This window comes from Pinus tabuliformis, chromosome 3_1 (genome assembly GCF_031772625.1).
Source record: "Pinus tabuliformis cultivar Carrire ecotype Pingquan chromosome 3_1, CPIR1, whole genome shotgun sequence".
Taxonomy (NCBI): Eukaryota; Viridiplantae; Streptophyta; class Pinopsida; order Pinales; family Pinaceae; genus Pinus; species Pinus tabuliformis.
The window spans coordinates 47795822-47809907 of NC_142301.1; positions in this window are offsets into that span (position 1 = coordinate 47795822).

A 14086-nucleotide genomic window follows, 5' to 3' on the forward strand; every position below is an offset into this window, starting at 1 on the left:
TACCATTGTGGAGATATGTGGTGTCCAGAGTCCTTACAAGTGGTATCAGAGCCATGCCCCGAAGTTAGCCAAGTGGATGAATCCTCAGAATACCGAACAAAGGTGGTGGGCCCCCGTAATATCACGATGGGATCCGTGGATGAGCTCGGTTAGACAAGCGGTGTGCTCTGGATTCTTCATGGATGTGTCCTGGTCCCAACACGGTGAAGAGGAGTTGACCTGGGATAGAGCAAACTCTCGAGGTAGGTGGTGCTCCATGTAAGGCGTGTGATTCCAACGCATTGGAGTGGATCCTAGTTGGTAGAGAGTGGACGGATGGATAATCGTTTGAGGGGAGGCTCGATGGTCCTTTGTTCGAGGGGAGGATTGTTGGGTATACGACGAAAGTCCCACATTGACTAGAAGTGGGGAGGATCATGGGCATATAAGGATGGACAAATATCTCCATTGGTATGAGGCCTTTTGGGGTAAGTCCAAAAGCAAATCCATGAGGGCTTAGGCCCAAAGTGGACTAATGGCCATTACCAAACCATTCCAACTTTCTGGTAATAAGCACAAGAATAACAGAGCTCTAAATTCATCATCAAAGTTTACCCCTACAGAACTTAACTGACTTGTGACTGTATTAAAATCATTTAAATGGTTTGTAACAGATCCACCTTCTGACATATTCATATTAAATAACCGTTTCATAAGAAATACCTTGTTTGAGGCCGAGGGTTTTTCATATAGTTTTGACAACGTCTGCATCAAACCCTATGTCGTGGTTTCCTTCGAAATGTTGAAGGCGACTGACGCAGCAAGGCACAACCGTATTGTTCCGAGTGCCTTTCTATCGAGAAGGTTCCATTCTTTGTCTTTCATACCCGTTGGCATCTTTGTTTTTCTGCCCAATGATAGGTATAGATCTTTCTAATACAGATAATCTTCCATCTGCATCTTCCACAGCGAGAAGTTTTGGCCGTTAAATTTCTTGACCCTAAACTTACCATCTTCTGCCATTGCTCCCACTTGAACCAGGAACCCTTCTTTCCTGTGAGTTTATCAGCCAAATAGACCTTCGGCTCCGATACCAGTTGTAAGGACACCATTGATTGCATATAAATCTGCATAAAAGCTTGCAACATGACATTACGTAAAAATTTTGGTTGACCACCGGTAAAATATAAATGAAATTAAATGCGTTCGTAGAGTATTGGTAAAAGGTTTTTAATTTTAATGTTTTTTATTCCTTACGGAGGTATGGGCATAGTAAAACGTATTTACGTGTTATGTTTTTTTATGTATTGCATATGCATTGTATGTGTTATATTTTTTTAGTGGTGTTGACCATTCTGTAATGAAACGGTGGAACGCACAGCAGTGCGAAAACGAAGACGAAGGTAGAAACTAGAACAGAGCACAGTGGATGTTTTGATGTCTTGTTTGGGAATGAAATGAAGTAGCAGCAACAGTGTGTGAGTAAGGAGAAAGGAAATGCTCGGCAGAGCTTGAATGTAATTCTTTTTTTTTTTGAATATGAATGTAAAAGTGCAGCACCATATGTAAGAATCCTTTTTATTTTACAGCAGTAAATGTAAACAAAAATTTACACATAGCTGTGTAAATTTTTTTTAAGGAGACAGAGTAATTTTGTTGAAATGTTTTTGGTGAATCCCTCTGAGAGAAAGAGGATGAATTTTGTATCAGGCATTTTATTTTAATGAATACAAAGCTTTTGTGGGTGTACGTAATACTCTGTTCTCAGAAATCAGTTATAGCTTCCCTGTGTTAAGATCCTGGTGAAAAACAGAGCATTGTCTTTGTGTTCAGTTAATTTGTTTTTGGAATTTTACCAGAAAAATTCCCAACACTGTGGTGGGTATTATTATTAATATGATGTCTCACCAATTTTGTTGTTCCCAGCTCTACTACACTGATTTCGCAGGGAATGAATACTGCAGTCTATGAAATAATCAAATGTCAGAGAAGGGGGCGACTGACCAGAAGTACCCATTGATCAACCACGATTAATTTAAGTGCATCTTTCCACGTGTTTGAAACGAGGCAAGGCAGTATAAATACTCACCTGAATACCAGCGGCCTGCATAGATGATTCCAATTAGAGAGACAGAAATAACAAATTCATCACCATAGGAAGCATTTTATATACGTCAAATGTTACGCCAGAAATAAGAAATTGAATGTGGGCTGAAATGGAAATCTATGTTACCATGTAGAACACTTCCTGGCTTTCATTAGAGCTGAAGCGCAGGAGCTCATTTGCCGTCACTACTACATGTAGGGGGGTTTTAAGACAATATTTAAGTCAATTGTCTTAAGTTAAGACAAAAAGAAACTCAAATATTGTCTTAAATATTGTCTCTAAGCGGGTGTCTCAAAATATAATGTCTCAAAAATTTGTCTCTATAAAGACAATATAGAACACATATTATTATTGTCTCTATAAAGACAATTTGATTTATCTCTCTAGAGACAATTTCATTTGTGTCTCTTTAGAGACAATTACATTTTTATCTTTTTAGAGACAATTCCATAATTCAAATTATTGTCTCTCTAGAGACAATATAAAAAATTAGTTAAAAAAAAATAAATGTCCATAATTCAAACTATTGTCTCTCTAGAGACAATATAAAAAATTATTTAAAAATAAATAAATGTCCATAATTCAAACTATTGTCTCTTTAGAGACAATATAAAAAATTATTTAAAAATAAATAAATGTCCATAATTCAAACTATTGTCTCTCTAGAGACAATAAAAAAAATTATTTAAAAAAAAATAAATATGCTCAAACTATTGTCTCGGATTTTCTCCTGCCAATCTATTTGTGTATCCATCTCTATCTACCTATCCATCCATCCATCCATTCAACTACATGCATGTCTGGATATACATATGTAAGCCTGTAGATCTATGTTTTATAGTGTGCGCTCTCCTAAAATTTGGGATATGCGTGCACATTTCATTTATAGGGTGTGCCTTGGGAAGTATGTATCATAATTGCCGTTTGAGGTAACCAGCCTATACGCCGTCTATGTTCCCCATGGTCACTCGTCAATCTATGATCTGGAACCGAGAAGACTTGGCATCTATAGTAATACTAGTCATTCTATCTAATGGGAATCATACTAACCAGGAGACTAATATGTTTGAATCGTAATAAGATAGCCACATATTACTCATATGCCACTAATACTGGGTGTTATGACCTATCAATAAGACTAACCTGAATCCAAGTATTACGGTAATTACAACACATGTATTACCATGTTCATAAGCAGATAAGAGTACTTATAACAACAGACCCAACCTATCGCTATCTATCCCTATTCAATAAGCTTAAGTATAGCACTAACTATGGTTTAGCTAATAGATCCGTAATGATTGAGCTTTATATTCACACCTACTCCATATGTCCTAGTTGGAACCATTGTTCTCCATCTCATTTGCAAGGAGAAAAGATATATCGAATTGGTTAACATTAAATAACAAGGACTTGACAATTACTGTACAATAAATAAACCATGCTCATCCTGATTCAGGGAGCAAATAAATTCCCTGGTCCATTAAATCAGAGAAACATACACCAGAGAAAATTTAGGAAAACAAAAATTTTCGATAATACAAAAATTACAAGCTACACAGGCAGCATCCTCAAAACTGCCAGCGCAAAATATTCGATAATACAAAAAATTACAAGCTACACAGGCAGCATCCTCAAAAGTTCCAGCGCTCTGGTTGCACCTCTGCTTCAGTTAGGTCTTTCTGAGCTTTCTTCCTACGATAAAATATTGGGCAGTCACAACTGCAATAAGGATAGGACATCAATGTAAGTATAAAAGAGATAGTAATTGTAAAAATTAAAAAAAAACATCCTATTAATTAAAAACAAATACATGATCACACAAATGTTACAAAATACATCCATAATGTAAATTTAAATCATGTTATGAAAATGTAATATTATGTAATACTTGAAATATAGCATTCAAAAACCTTGTGCAAAGAACATCTTGGTGCAGAGAGCCTTGGCACCACTGACATTGTGTCCATAGTTTACCAAAGAGAATTTCTAATTCCCTCACTGACATTGATCAAATATTAGTGTCATATGATAGAAAATCTAGGTGAGAACAATAGACACAAGGCCTACTTTAAATTCTCCAAATAAAGAGTAATGGTATTAGAATACCAGCTTACCATTTTCAACTATTTTCTGATACAATTCTGCTTCTCTTCCTTTGCAATGTGAACAAAGTGTCTGATCTTCTTTGCTGCAATGGCAACATGAAATCAGGTAACATCATGAATTTCAGTATGAAGCAACCTAACCAGACATTCTTATTATAAGAAAGCTAGACAGTTTCTTACAAGGAGAGCAGGCATGGGATCATGCAACCTCATAGATTTTTCCACATCAAAAAGATGAACCCTAGTAGCTTTCTAAAGCGCCAAACTGAAATAATAGTTACTCCCAATTGTGCACTACTATAAGCAAGGAAACCACATGCAGGAAACCCTCTACTTATATTAACTAAATACCTGATAGGTGTTTTACAACCAATACAACTGAGTTGTTTCTTGACAAATTTCATAATTCCACTATTTGAAGGAGTTGATATGGAAACTGCTCGTGTGTGACTACCATGAAGAAGCTCCTTGCTTGCATTCTTCAAAATGGGCTCAAATATTCTCAACAGCGGCTACAGAGAAAAAAAAGGCACTAATAAAAAACACTTAGCTGGAAAGAATTACTATCTATCAAGATATATTTGAAACACAGATGAAATTTTCAAAAGAGCATAAACAGCAAGTGATGATGCTTTGGTCTTTCACCTTGCTTAGTTGATTCTCCAGATAATATTGTGGATCAATAGGGATGTTATTCTCCAGTACGTAAATTGGATCCTCAGATTTCTCATATGCCTGAGCCCAAGTAAACACATTAGTCATTATATCCATAATCCCTCTGTAAATTATGCCTCCAAATAAAACATAACAAAATAATTAAAATAATCATTTTTTAGTGCAATATCGAGACTTATGCTGAGCACAGAAGGGGTTAATTATTACCTTGGCACCTTTTGCAGCCTTTATGATGACATATGGAACACGATCACCCACAGTTGGAGCATTTGCAGCATCCCTCTGTAAACCAGGGGCAACTTGGCTTTAAAACACAACAAAATAATTAAAATAACCATTTTTTAGTGCAATATCAAGACTTATGCTGAGCACAGAAGGGGTTAATTATTACCTTGGCACCTTTTGCAGCCTTTATGATGACATATGGAACACGATCACCCACAGTTGGAGCAGTTGCAGCATCCCTCTGTAAACCAGGGGCAACTTGGCTTTAAAACACGACATCAATTTAAAAAATCCAACAATGGACTCATTGTCAATAAAAAGCAAAATATTACAAGAGTCTTTAGATGCACTGCAGTAATAAAAATAGAGAGATAGGATTGAAATGGAACCAGAAGGCATTGCACCATTCATTATACTTGTTCTGAGAAGTTATTTCCAGTATTTACCTTTTGCATGCGCTCAGCTAGTTCCACGTGTGCTGCCTTGACTGCATTGTCTTCTCCAGTCTTTGTCAGACCCTGACTCAACAAAGAGATTGTTAGCATAGGCAAACAAGAATGCCCTTAAGAATATGCTGATAACCTTGATAAAGGATATGACCTGCAAACATCTGTTTCTGCCGCAGCTAAACAGTAATAAATTTTTCTCAACATGAGATTAAAAATGCAGATATATTATATATTGTCATGTTTTGATTCTCTTCAATTGTATAAGAGCCTCCCTTGACACTTCTTCCTCCCATTGCTAGCAGTAAATATTGACTGAATACCTTCCAAGTACAGAATTTAGGGAGAAGAAACATGACAGACTTAAAAAGGAAACTTCCATGGCATGCCCCAACTAGGTATATAGTATATACTTCTAACACTTGAAACCAGGAATATGTAATAAGTGACTTGCTCGCAATGTAAATCTCCTCTTCCCCCTATCATATTTTATCCATTTCAAAAGTAACAAATGGTCAAACAAATTTGGTCATAAACATGCAGAAGGATTCATTGTTCTCACCTTAGTTATCACCAAAAGTGACAAATCCATTCTGTTCATTAACAAGTCAGAAATAGTGTTCTTGACATACTACACTGCACCAGGTATGTCACGATCAATGAGTATTTTGTGAAGGAACTCTGTAACCAAGTTCTTAACCAGTAGGCAATTGTCCCTTTGCATTGTTTCAATGCCTGTTGATATGGAATATTTAAAAGATTAGGAATATTTAATAACTAAGAAGGTATCAAATAAATTATTTTTCTAAGAGCATTTTGAGCCTTCACAAACACTAAGGCCTGTCTTTGAAACAAAAAGATCAGGTTTGTCACCTTTAGTATCCATTTTTTCATAAGCATCTGGCTTTGTCCACATCAACCCAACATATCTTTTCTTGCTGGTCAACAAGAATGGGTAGTATATTTTTTCAAATTCTAGTTTAATAGGCTGCATAAAAGCATATGTTAAATAACACACTGATTAGATGCCAAAGATGCACCAAACAGAAGCAGATAAGCCACAGAAAAGCATAACTGATCATCTCGTCCTGTGCATATTTACAAAGATCTCATGGAAGTGGAATATCAAAAGAAGATTAGTTTTAAAAAGAAAGGTGATATTAAAACATTCATCCCTACAAAATCATCATTAACAACTCTAGAGGCTTCACGGATATTTAAAATTCTTGACACTGTACCTTTGTAAATGTACCACTAATATAATCTGAGGCTTCCCTCCCTAGCGTCAAGGTCTCTTCTATATTTGGTACACCAAACTGTATCATAACTGAATCTATATCTCCATATACAACCTAGATTCAAATATAAAAATATAATATCAAGATTTACAGCAGAAATCTTGGTTAGGAACAGATCACCCATTATGATTTCAAGAACTTGGATTATCGCCAATACAACAAGTGTAATTCCTGTCATTACTGATCCAGTTCAAAGGTTACAAATGCCTTTAGTTGCTAAATAATAGCCTACCTCAGCATTGTACTGGTAACCACCAACTATTGTGAACCTTTCTTCAACTAGCTTCTTTGTATGCTTTATCATTTGACGGCCTGACAGGTGGAAAAAAAATGAGATGATTAATGATATGAAATTTTAAAACAATACGTAAAATCGATATTGTCTGATGGAACAGAGAATGTGTCAAAAGATCAAACTGGACTTGTAATCAAAATATAATAAGAGGGCCTAAGCATATCATCTTAGTTGTACAAGTACACATGACTAATTAATGCAATTCAAGAACTCGATTTTATTTGTACAAGATTGTCAAGTACAGTTCATACCCTTAACATTATGCCAGGAGGAAGAAAAGAATTACATGGATATAATGCCCAAAAATAATCAATGTGAATGGCTGATACATGCATATATAGAATAAGAGAGGACTGCAAGCATCTCTATCTTGTAAGTAAAAGAAGCACCCATAACATTACAACTAGGAATAACAAGGGGAGAATCAAGGTGTCCATGGATTTAATGTTTTTTTTTCCATGGAAGAACTGTGAAATTACCATAGCTCGTCACACTCGACGAAATCTCCAAATAGGGAAATTTCCCAACAGTGTCACCAGTAAACCCATAAACTGAATTCGCACTTATCTGCAAGTGCACACAGTCAAAACTATTTTATGCGTTTCACCAACATACCTAGTTTTACTTTTATTCCATGTCCAACCCATAATTAATACAGACTTGACAAAGCTGTGATTACCTTCAAAGCCAATTGTTGGCCATCCAAGACAGCCTTTTCAAAAGGATCTTTAGCCTCCTAAACAAGATTACAGGAAGTTAAAAACTGAGATGCTAAGTGGAAAAAATACAAGCATGTAACATGAACATAGGAAGCACTTACTTCACCACCTTTAGGTCTGCCTTGGCTCTTTTCCTGGTAGCCAGTAACTCTTCTAGGATCTCTGGTAATATGCCCTAGGAAACAGGAAAAAGAGCATTCAGTTTAGCATCATCGAAAATGGTCAGCATGTGATGGTTAAAAAGTAAATAATGAAATAAGTATCAGCATAGTGTTTGACATGCAAAGACATTAAGGTCTTAACATCCTACTTTACTTTTAATCCTTTCTAGTAGCATAGCTTCTGGTGCCTATGTTAGTGTTACAACGGTACAACTGTGCATTATACAGTTGGGATGACTAGGACAGTGTATTGGGATCTCATCCACATAGCAATTTGACTGCTAAAGTCTACCATACATGTTAGGGAACCTATCTACTTTTTGTACATTGACAAATCAACCAAATCTGAATCTGAATCTACTAAAAACTTCAAAATATGTATCATAAAAGTAGCCTAGGGTTTATTGTCCATTATCAAAACTTCTTTAGAATCTCAATTGCTTACTTACCCGTGTTCGAGGACCAGCTCACCTCAACTCAGCCAAACCTCCAAGACCAAGAAATAATACATGTCAGCTTCACTTGCCAGTTTCTTATTGCACCATGGGATAGAGTTTTTTTTAAACTAACTGTTAGGACCAAGTAATCTACATACAACACAAATATAAGCATATCAAATTTATCATAATCAAACAAATAATAAAATTTAAGACCTGCAACGATCTTAGTGATGCCCATAATCTGTAAGTACTCATAAATCCATGAGTACCAATCACAAGAGGCTACTTTAGCCCAGAAAGGGAATTCTTCAACTTGCACACATAGGTATCCCATCCTAACAAAGATATTATATTTGAACCCAAGCTGAAACAAAACCATGAATCACTCTTCCTGCCACCTGCATCTCTGGCCCTGTCAAAATCCACTAAAGCATGTAGCAGCTCAAAGCACTGTGCCAGTGTGCCCTTTAAGTACCTCGCATACCTCAGACCATGGAGCATATTTGCAGCAACCTCAGCTCAACCATATATTAGCAGCCAAGCTGGACAATAAATTGGTGTCTGAGCCCCCCTTGTTTGTGAGACAAGGGATCTCATGCACACAGCAATTTGACTGCTAAATTCTACCAAATATGTTAGGGAACCTATATACTTTTTGTACGCTGATGAATCAACCAAATTTGAATCTTAATCTACTGATAAATTCAAAATATGTATCATAAAAGTAGCCTATGGTTTATTGTCCATTATCCGAAACTTCTTCAGAATCTCAATTGCTTACTTACCCCTATTCGAGGACCACCTCACCTCAACTCAGCCAAACCTCCAAGACCAAGAAATAACACATGAGGTGTATATCCTTCATGTCAACTTCACTTGCCAGTTTCTTCTTGCACCATGGGATAGAATTTTTTTAACTAACTAGAATTTTTTTAACTAACTTTTAGGACCAGGTCATCTACATACAACACAAATATAAGCATATCAAATTGATCATAATCAAACAAATAATACAAGTTAGGACCTGAAACAGTCTTAGTGATGCCGTTAATATGTAAGTACTCATCAAAAAAACAAAGTATCTTCAAAATTTGTTTTGTTGCACACATAATTAGTTTATGTTTGGACCCTCACAACCTAGTGCGCTCCTTAGAAGCTAGAGCGATGCACGTTCAAGTTATTAATGTTTAACACATATCAATCCTTTTTGTCCTCTTTTTGGGAGGCGCTACATTAATTGTGGGTGTGGAATGCTCATCACATTGAACACCCTCCTCATTATTTCTGTCTCCCATTCGCTGAAATTCAACAATCTGCCAAGGTTCAGGAATGACTATTGGATGATTTTGTGCAACAAGAAAATAATCATGTGCTTGTATCTCCTCCCCATGCTCACTCCCAGATGTTTCACCTGACTATACACAACACACTTTAACTTGTTATAATAACATTAAAACCTCCAATTGATTTATTGCATTATTCATATAATATTATAAACAACTAACCTCGAATCCATAACCAGCAATTATTTTTTCCCCTCGATTTATCATGTGTTGGCGAAGACCTTGGGAACCATGTAATACAACATATTTTAGGTCTTCCTTTGAAGCTTCCTTTTGAAACTGGTGAACCTACATTAACAAAGATAATCATATCTATAATGTAAAATAACTAACAAGATACAATTAACTCAACGTGACCATGGCTACTTTGCCTAAAATAGAAAATATAATAGATGGAAATATCACTTACCATACCACCATGAATACTATTATATCCACCAGAGCCTAATTTGTGAGATAGAATTTTTGACACCCTAGCTTGGGTTGCTTTTCTTGTATCTCGTAGGCGTCTCTTAGCTCCTCCTTGTGCAGATGGCGTATAGTTTTGATTTCTGAGGACTTTCCTCTTAAACTTGGCATCTTTCATAAGTTCATCCCACGTCACTTGGTCTCTGATCCAAGCTGGACGTGGATACATCAAGTTTTTTGTCAACTTTTTCCTTAAATTGGACCTCTTTGAGTGCATGTATTTACTTGCAATATGTAAAATAAGTTCCTTATCAAATCCAGGATTACCAAATGCTATTACTACATCTTTAAATAGTTCCTCCTTTTTGGCATTGGCTTGTTTCCTCCAATCCATTTGGATGGTATTTCCAAATAATTCTTCTGCACGACGAAAAATAAAGTGATAAAATTTCAGCCCTTTTTCATCCTTCAAGACATTTCCTTCTGAAGTGAGCAAGATTGTAACTTCTTGCATTCCTTTTGTGGTCACCGATGATATTGTTGTAGTCTTGGGGATTGAGGAAGGTTCCCTTATAGATACATTAGGCACCGTGTCACTTACTTCCTGCATTTACAATGAAATTGTGGAACTATTAAGAACCCAACCAAAATATGAAACTATTTTTCATATCTAAAATAATGATCCTAAACATAACAAATGAAATTATAAAAAAATAAAATAATTTTACATGTTGATCTGTTGCAGGAGCTACACTCTCCAACAATGACATTTCCCATAACTGAATTTGTTCAATTATTTCTTGTCTGATTTGAACATTTGCAGGAATATCTGGTAGGATCCTTAACATTCTTGTTTGTGAGTCTATAAGACTTGTCAAAGAAACTTGTTCCGGTCCTGGTGGGAGAATGCTGACTAGACCCACATTTGATGTAGAGGGAATGTTATGGGGTTCTGGTCCAGGTGTAGATGGCATAACATGACCCTCTATACCAACAGATTGTGTAAAGGGCATGTTATGGGGTTCTGGTCTAGGTGTAGATGGCATAACATGACCCTCTATACCAACAGATTGTGTAAAGGGCATGTTATGGGGTTCTGGTCTAGGTGTAGATGGCATAACATGACCCTCTATACCAACAGATTGTGTAAAGGGCATGTTATGGGGTTCTGGTCTAGGTGTAGATGGCATAACATGACCCTTTATACCAACAGATTGTATACTTGTTGGAGTCACCCTAGAAACATCCTGCAAGGCACAAATATAAATAACAAGATGGAATAATAGATGAATAATGTTGAAATATGTAACTAGATTCGGTCTTCATAATAACATATCTAATCACAATTCTATGTAATTTATGTAAAAAAAGGAAAAAGAAGATTATTTTTGTTATGACTGAGGCATGGGTTTCATGAACACATGAAGAAGCAAGTCCCATTATAGAATGACAATATATTGGAAGACTCATTAAAAGAAGGTCATGAAGGTGGAAAATGATCAATGAAATGTAGTGTAAAGTTGCAAATAATCATGGCAACCAAAATACTAATCAGTACAGATAGGTGTCCATGAGGTATGTATAATAATTTTCTTTTAAAGGGTCCATCATAAGATGTGGTAGGGTTGAATTTATGGGTTTATATTTTGAGAAATACCCTAGTATTTAGAAACCTTAATCTTAAGGTATTTGTTCCCTATAATTTCATTTCTAGGGCATGGGATAAACTCTAGAATGACATAAAGGGAAAAGAGTATGATCTAATGTTTGAATTTAAGAAACCCTAAAAAGGCCTCTTGATTACATAAAAACCCTAAAAAAGTAACTTGACATCATGTTTTGGAATAACATATTGCTTGGGTTACTTGTTAAAATAGTATTGTATGTACAAGAAGAAAAAAACAGATGGGGTGATCCATTTGAAGGCATGATGTAGCTCTTCGTAACACCTCATAAATCATGGAGTCGTTGTGCAAAAACTTTATTAAATATATGCCCTAGATTTCTCAACAAATAACATAATCAAACTCACATAAATAAATGGTTGAATCTTACATCTTGCATAACATTAGATGTATATGGGGGCATTAACGATCCCTGCATGCCAACATTGGTTGTATTGAGGGGCATAAATGAATCCTGCATGCCAACAAAATGCACGCTTAGTAAAAACACAAATATTAATAAATATATATAGTGAAATAAGTTAACTAAATGCACAAAAATATTGAACAAGTTTTACCACTATCATTACCTTAGATGTTTTATAAGGTGTTATAGGGGTTGGAATGACTTTAGCAATTGCCTGCATTCCACAAACATAAATTAGCATAATATAATAAGGAATATAAGATAATTGAAAATATAAAAGACAATATTCAAGCTTACCTCATGCATCATCATAGCGGTGTCTTGCCCTCGTGCATTTGTTAACATTTCCATGAAAGTAGTGAATATCATTGAACCCCCATGGTAGCATCAGTAACACCCATGATTACATTCTTAAAAAAACACATAATAACATAAAAATAAGAAAACCTTGATCAAAAAACCGATAAGAAAATAGAATCGGTAACACCAAATATGTGTTGAGTGAGCATTAAAGATCTGTCCAACACTTTGAGGCAAGCTTATCAGAGTGTTCTGACAAGCATTTAACTAGTCACAAACAAACTTTTGAAGTATCATTTTAAAGTTAATTTCTAAAAACAAATCCAACCTCTAACTAAATCAACAACATAAATAATACAAATACCAAACGCAACATAAATACTTGGTCTGCCATTTTGTATAGAATAATGTAATAGAAATCTACGAAGAAAAGTTTGTGGACACTCGTTAGGATCATTACATAAATAAATGTTGAAATATATGACAATGTGTAAAACCATAAAATTATTCTAAAATATGTTGGTTTAAACTTATATGCATGTAATACTAATTTCATTGAGGAGTTCTCTGGATTATATTACAAAGGGTAATGCACTGTCTTAAATTGTTGTCGCATAATGCAAAGTAATCTCTGTAGAATATCTCCTTGCTGCCTATAAACATTATTTCACTATCTCATTGCAGCCACAATCAACTCCAAACCAAACCTTGCTTGCCTCAAAACCCCAGACCATACCTCAAGATGATTTGCTGCCACATAAAAACGTTAGGGGTGATTCGTTGCCACAAACAATCTGGGAAATCAACATTTGAAAAGCAATGCATATGAAGCATATTAATCATGCATGGAAACTACTAATCGGAGTCCAAAGAATTATTATGGTAGATGAAGCGATATGGTGTGTTGCCTTAGAAGAGCACAAATATGCAATGAAGAACCCTGAAATATGCTTGGAAAATGAAAAGACATAAAATAATGTAGAGCACTGGTGGCAGAGAGGGTATAAAAACTCAGAATTATGTTTAACCCTCCAATATAGTTAACCACACATGGAATAAGTGAATTGAAATGAATGACAATGCAGTGAATGCCCATGAGCTCTGGTTTCATCAATTCATGAGTAAATGTTGGTGTGGGATTAAACCAAATAATGCCAATTTCATGCCTCATACTTCTCAAAGACCCAAGCTACAAATATCATGGCTTGGTATTATACCTATGCGCAGATTTATGCAGATTTGAGATGTTCAGAGGAGAATCAATCATATTTCCATAACACCCCTCTCGAACCTATTTCATGCTAACAAATTAGAGTCTAGTGCCAAACACATGATCACATATCCAAGCAAAAGATCATCCCAGTGCATCTCCTAGAATGGTGGATATCAAGTGACTCAAACTAATGAAGAGAAGCCACGATTTGACTCCAAGACTATTGAAGATTGGATAAATTCACTTTTTCATGTTGCAGACATTGGTGGTTTCAAGCT